The sequence below is a fragment of the Mus caroli genome, chromosome 7 (genome assembly GCF_900094665.2).
Source record: "Mus caroli chromosome 7, CAROLI_EIJ_v1.1, whole genome shotgun sequence".
Taxonomy (NCBI): Eukaryota; Metazoa; Chordata; class Mammalia; order Rodentia; family Muridae; genus Mus; species Mus caroli.
This window is the reverse complement of record NC_034576.1, coordinates 127,593,363-127,599,848: the sequence shown is the minus strand read 5'-3', so window position 1 is coordinate 127,599,848 and position 6,486 is coordinate 127,593,363.

The following is a 6,486-nucleotide window of genomic DNA, read 5'->3' as shown; positions in this document are numbered from 1 at the left end:
AAAAAAAAAAGGTTAAGGCTGTGGTTTTATGCATGTGTGGGTCAAGGGGATGAATTCCTTCAAAGTAGAAGGCTTGGGTTCTGGGACGTGTTTCATTCGCATAGACAGTTGAGCCTCAATGGGGACAGAAAGTGGTGGTTGTAGGAGTGTCAGAAGACTAGGTTTGTCACCTACGAGCCTGTGGAGCCCAAAGAAAGCACCCAGTAAGTCCAGTACTAGTTCTGGGAATGCTCTCAATGGTCAACTTTAACCACATGACTCCCTGTACAAAGCTACCACTGTACCAGGTAGAGAAGGGAATTCTCTGATTGGCTGAGCATGAGACACATGCAGGAGCATTGAGGGGAGTTCATTAGGCCCACAGAAGCCTGTGAACTGGGAGTTACAAGCTGGTCCCCAAGGAGGCCACTCTATCAAGAGGACAGACTGTGATGTGCTAGGGTAGGGTCCTGTGAAGCAGGGGCCACTGGAGACTTGGGGAGGCTGGGCAGAGGGAGGCCCACCAGGGAGGCCAGGGTCTAACACTGCATAATGTGGCAGGGTCACACTAGCTAAGGATGTAAGAGTTCACAGGTCACAGAGTAGGAAGTGGTGAGCAGTGAGGGAGTGGGGTCTTGGTGTGGGGAGACCTGGCAGTGGATTGCTTCCTATGTGCACAGCCACATGCTGTATCTGTGTGCGTGCTCTCTCTCTCCATCCCTCTCCTTTCCCTGTGTGCATGCACATGTTCTTGTGTGTACCCACATGTGTGGGTGCCCCTGTATATTCCTGTGAAGGCCAGAGGTCAATATTGTCTTTTTCAATGGCTCTGCACCTGACTTTTTGAGGCAGGATCTCTTACTGAACCTGGAGCTTACTGACTCCAAACCTAGCTGTCAGTGGCCCCGGGATCTTCCTGTTGCTGCTTCCCTCATACTGGGGTCACAGGTGTGTGGTGCCATCTGGAGTTCTACATGGGCCCTGAGGATCTGAAGTCAGGTTCTCTGGCTTGTTTAGCAAGCACTTTGCCCAAAGAGCTGTTTCCTAACCCCCTAGTTATACTTTTCCTGTTATTAGTCTCTAGGCCTAAAAAAAAAAAAATGTTTTGAGTGTTTTATTTAATTAACTTTATTTTCAAAAGAAACTTCATCTCCCCAAGATGGAAAAATGGTATCTTTACCATAAACCGGAGGGAAGTGCAGACAACCGAAACAGAAACCCACACTCCCTGCTGTGGGCTGCTGTACCACCCTGTGGATGATCAGCAGAGGAGAACTGAGAGAGGGCTCAAAGAGAGAGAACCAGAGAGCCACGGTGAGTTCTGCACTCACTCCACCAGAGGCCCAGTTCTGCTTCAAGACAGTTTTGGTGAGCAGCTACTATGTGTCAGGCTCCATGGTTCTGGGCTCTACGATTCTGTGGCAGTGTGGCCATAGTCAGAAGGCTCAGTACTGCAGCCCACCTTGGAGGAGAAGACCCACTGGAAGAGAAAGAGGAAGGGTCCATAGTGCCCATAATTGTGGTTGTACATGTACCATGAGATAATGCCTTGTGCCAGCTGGGCTGCTGACATGGCTGAACACTGGCTGTGAAGATGCCCAACAGCTGCTGTGGGTGGCTCTGGGGTTTACACGAGGGCACTGAGAAGAGACAGTGGGAGACATCAATCCATCCGTCATTCGTTTACAAGTCACGGTGCCTGTCTCTGTAGGACCAGATTTAGAAAGGATTGTAATTAACTTAGTGGACGAAGTGGTGGCAGAAGAGAAAGGAAGAGAGGAGGAAGAGGGAAAAGAAGAGGAAGAGGATAGGGGCGTAAAAGAAGAAAGAGGAAGAAGAAATCCAAAGGAGGAGGAAGAGACTGAAGTGGACCACATTCCCCTTCCCTGCCCCCTCACCACCCTGTGGCTGCAGGGAAGAAAGAGGCCCCTGGGTTGGTACTGTAATTTTTATTCTGACTGTAACATTCATTGCTTCCCTGAAAGTATAAACATGTGCACAGGTTCCAGGAACTAGGGCATGCCTACCTTCAGAGTTCCTTGTTCCATCCGCTACAACACTGAAGATTGGGTTACCTTTGCAAAGGAGTTTCTGTTTAAACAAAAGCACATGGCTTTAGACTCAGGAGGCAGGGTTTGACGATTAGATGATGCGTTCGAGGACTTTTTCCTCTCTGCCGCACCTCATTTGCCTTTATCTTCCATCTCGATAGTGTCTCTTCATGACCACAGTGTGGACGACAAAGCACCATACATTACACGCAGAGTGGAAAGAAAACGGCAAAGGATTTTCTCCTGCTGCCTTTCCTTATTAGGGAGGACTGTCAGTGTGGCTTGTGGTCCCATGGTAGCAAAGGACAAAAAAACCATGTAGAGTGACTTGGGCCTCGGTGGTCAGCTGGACATCATGGCAGAACTGTAGCAAGGAAGGGTAAGTCAGAGTAGCCAGAACTCATCAGAGGCCCAAGGGACAGACACAAAGGACAGTGTGCAATACAGACCACAAAGTCATAACATTACAGAGTGGTGCTCTATATGAGGGCCTGGATCTGGGTCTGCATGGAAGGAGCTGGGACAGAGGACCTGGACCTGTGAGAAGTTGGTACTATGTAATGGCAGAGGGGTTGGGGTGGTTCTGCAGTGGAGTGCTTGCCTGCTGTGAGGACCTCTGCTCATAACACCAGCACTGTAAAGGAAAAACAGCAAAGAGTCACTCTGCACATAGCCTATGGCGAGATGGGGACATGTGCAGACACAGGGTGGTGACAGCGGGGCACATTTTATCCTGGACTTGTCTTGTGTTGTCTTTGGGATTAACGGTGCCATTTTCCTTGAGCATAATTTACCGCCCAACTCCCGCACTGCCCAGACCCACTCAGTCGGACATCGAGAATAAGCTTAGTAGATGCTTTTAAAGAGTTTTGTGTGCAAGAGCCACTCCAGGGGCTCACTGAAGTGGTTGGTGATGTATTTAATTCTCAACCACGGGCTCGTGAGACAGGTGGCAATTACAGATGTGTATGTGAGCTCAGATAAGTTGCAGACTGGCCCGGTGCCAGACAGTTGGGTTTAGGGTATCCTGAATGTCTGTGCTGTTCTCCAGAGCAGGAGCATTGTCGGAGACAAGCAGAAGAAGCTGGGCTACTTGGGCCACAGTTGGGGAGTTCCAGGAACGCAGGCTGGTGCTGAGACAGTGCGGGCCACCAGGGGGCAGCAGGGACCGAGGCACGGCTCTTCCCTTCCCTTCCCTTCCCAATAAACAGTGGTCCCCCTCTGGATACAGGAGTTGCTGGGCGTCACTTGCTCCTGCCTTCATTTTTCCCGCGTTTCACCCCAGAGTGGTGTCACGCCATGTCCACGGTCCCACGAACACTGACGTCGCTTGAGCTCACTGTGGTATCACCGCAAATCTGCGACGTCACCGGCGCTGTGAACCCACAGCGCGCAGTGCACCCGCGGTGAGCAGAACCGTGCCGTGTGGTCTGGGCTTTTTTTGGTTTTGATTTAATGACTTAAGTGGGAAATTTATGTCAGAAAAGTTGAACAGGCCACGCGCCCTCCGCGGCAGCCCACGAGGCCGGAACCAGAACAAGTACAAAGCAGCGTTTTCTTCCACCAAGTTAAAGCATCATCGTGGCTTCCAGGGCATCCAGCACAGCGAGGGCTGCTGGGAAAATCCCAGCTCACAACACCTTGGTGGTTGTGCCCACCACCCGCAGGGACCCTCCACAGACATCACATCAACCCTTGGGGCCTTTCTTTTTTCACTTTTCTAGATCTTTCTTTCCCTGTTCTCTCTTTGTGGAGGCTATTGACAAAAACATACAGAAACAAAGTTTAGATGCCAATAAACTTAAATACAAGTGTTCATTTTAAGTGAAAATTTCAACTCCTCAGTCAAACCAGCTGCATTTCAAGGAACCTGGCTAAGTACCGGGAAGCATTTCCTGTGTGGTTTGAATCTGGTGTGTCCCCCTGGGAAACTTGGCTGGATGTGAATGCTTGTGGAGAGGGATTAAGAGTCGGAAATTAGTCACTGTGGTATTTAGAGAGGCCTTTGGGAGGGGATCAGGGTTAGGTAAACTCATTAGAGTAGGCCCTGGAATCATAAGGATTGTACACAGAAACCAGACTCATGCTCACACCACACACATATACAAGTATACATGCATATACACACATACATGAGCACACACATATACAAACACCACACACATATACTCATGCCACACACAAACCCCATACATAATACAAGCACACACTCATACCACAGACATACATGAACACACCACACCACACACATATACAAGCACACACACATCACACATATACATGAGCACACACACACTCACCACATGAATACACAAGTGTGCTTGCACATACACATACACACACAAACACACATACACCACACACATACATGAACACACACTCACACCACACACATATACAAGCACGCACATATCACACATATACATGAGCACACACACACACTCACCACATGCATACACGAGTGTGCTTGCACATACATACACACACAAGCACACATACACCACACACATACATGAACACACTCACACCACACACATACACAAGCATACACATAGCACACATATACATGAGCACACACACACTCACCACATGCATACACGAGTGTGCTTGCACATACATACACACACAAGCACACATACACCACACACATACATGAACACACACTCACATCACACACATACACAAGCATACACATATCACACATATACATGAGCACACACACATGTTCTCCTATGGAGTGTCCTGACTCCCCTGAGGGCTCCATCAGCAAGGCCATCTCTAGATTCCACCTCCTGACCTCAGAATTATGAACTGAAATAAGCCTCTTTTCTTTATAACTCACTTGTGCGTGGTACAGGGTGAGAGCACAGGAAGCAATCTCGGCTGCTTCTATCTCAGCACACAGCTCTGTGGGGCAGAGCCGCTGTACACAGTCACTTGCTTACAAAGTTCCTTCCTCGGATTGAGCTTTGAGCCAGTGTCCTATGGTTTGGATATAAAATGTGCACCCACAGCTCGTGTGTTTGAACACCTGGTTCCCAGGTGGTGACATTGTTCCAGGACATGGTGGAACCTTTTGGATACTGGGCCTTTCTAGCAGAAGAGTGATACCAGTGGGCCTTGAAGGCGATGGCCACCTCCAATTCCTTTCACTAGGGTACGGACAAGCCCCACTGCAAGTTCTTTCCCCAGCAGAGAGCCACTGAGGCCACCATGCCATCCTCACCATGGTGGAAGGAATACCCTCAACTATGAGCCAAAACAGGTCTGTCCTATAGGCTGATTCTCTGGGTCTTTCCTCAGTTTCGAAATGTAACTAGCACACACATTTCTCCATGAGTCCTGGTTCTCATTCTGCAAATTCGAAATAAAATTTTGATTTGTGCTCACAATGTGAGAAAATTTAACAATTGCCTCTCAGAGAGAAGTTGTTTGATAAGTGCTTGAATAGAATGAAGAGATGGGACTAGTGAGGGCTGGAATTCCCGACAGGGAGCCTTAGGTAGTGAGTATGGGAGCCAGGACGGCACAGGCTGGCACCTCCTATGTTAATGATGGTAGACAGGAGGCAAGGTAACAGCAGGGCAGGGAATCCCAAGTGCCTCAGGCCCTTTCACTCTGGCCCCTAAGTTCCCTCAGTCACCCAGGAGATGGGCAGAGGGTGGTAATGGAGCCAGGGCTACCACATAGATCTTAGCAGCTTCCTGGGTTGCAAATGATGGGAGCAGGTGCAGGCTGTGGAAGGGGGTGGAAGGCAGAGGACCAGTGAAGAAATCCTGGGCTAATCCAGAGGTCAGAGCTTGAAGGTCAAGTGCCGGACTGGGAAGCCGCGTTTATTGAACAGGATCTCACTGTCAAAGCCTAGGCTAGCCTCAAACTCCCTGGCTCTCAACCACTGTTAAAGACAGGCACCACCATGCCCAGCTGAAGGGAGGTACTTTACAGAGGAAGTTCTAAAGGCACAGTGGGAAGAGTTTCCTGGGACAGTCAGCTCATTCCTGTGGGAGTCACTTCCCTCCAGGATACAAATCTGAGCAATGGGGATTTTAAACCCAGACTTCTCCTTCGGCCAGGCAGGAGGGATGCCCACAGGAGGTAGATCTTGGATGGCTCCGTTTCCTCTCCTCCCCTGCTTCGGGGCTGTGGTAAGACTGTTCTGGGAAGCTGGGTGTAGTAGCACACACCTGTGATCCCAGCACTCAGGAGACCGAGTGACTCTAGAGGCCCGTCTGAGCCACACTGAGACCTTGTCTTTGAAAAGACTGTTCTGAGATGTGAAAGTCTGAGGCTGGCTTCTACTGGACCACCTCTCAGGAGGCAGAACTAAGGCAGGACACCAGTATCCAACTGCACACCAGTCCCCATCATGCCAGGGCCCTTATCTCTGATGCTGTGACCACACCAGATCCCTGTGCTTCAAACTTCAGACATGAGCCATCTGCTGCAAGTTCTGAGT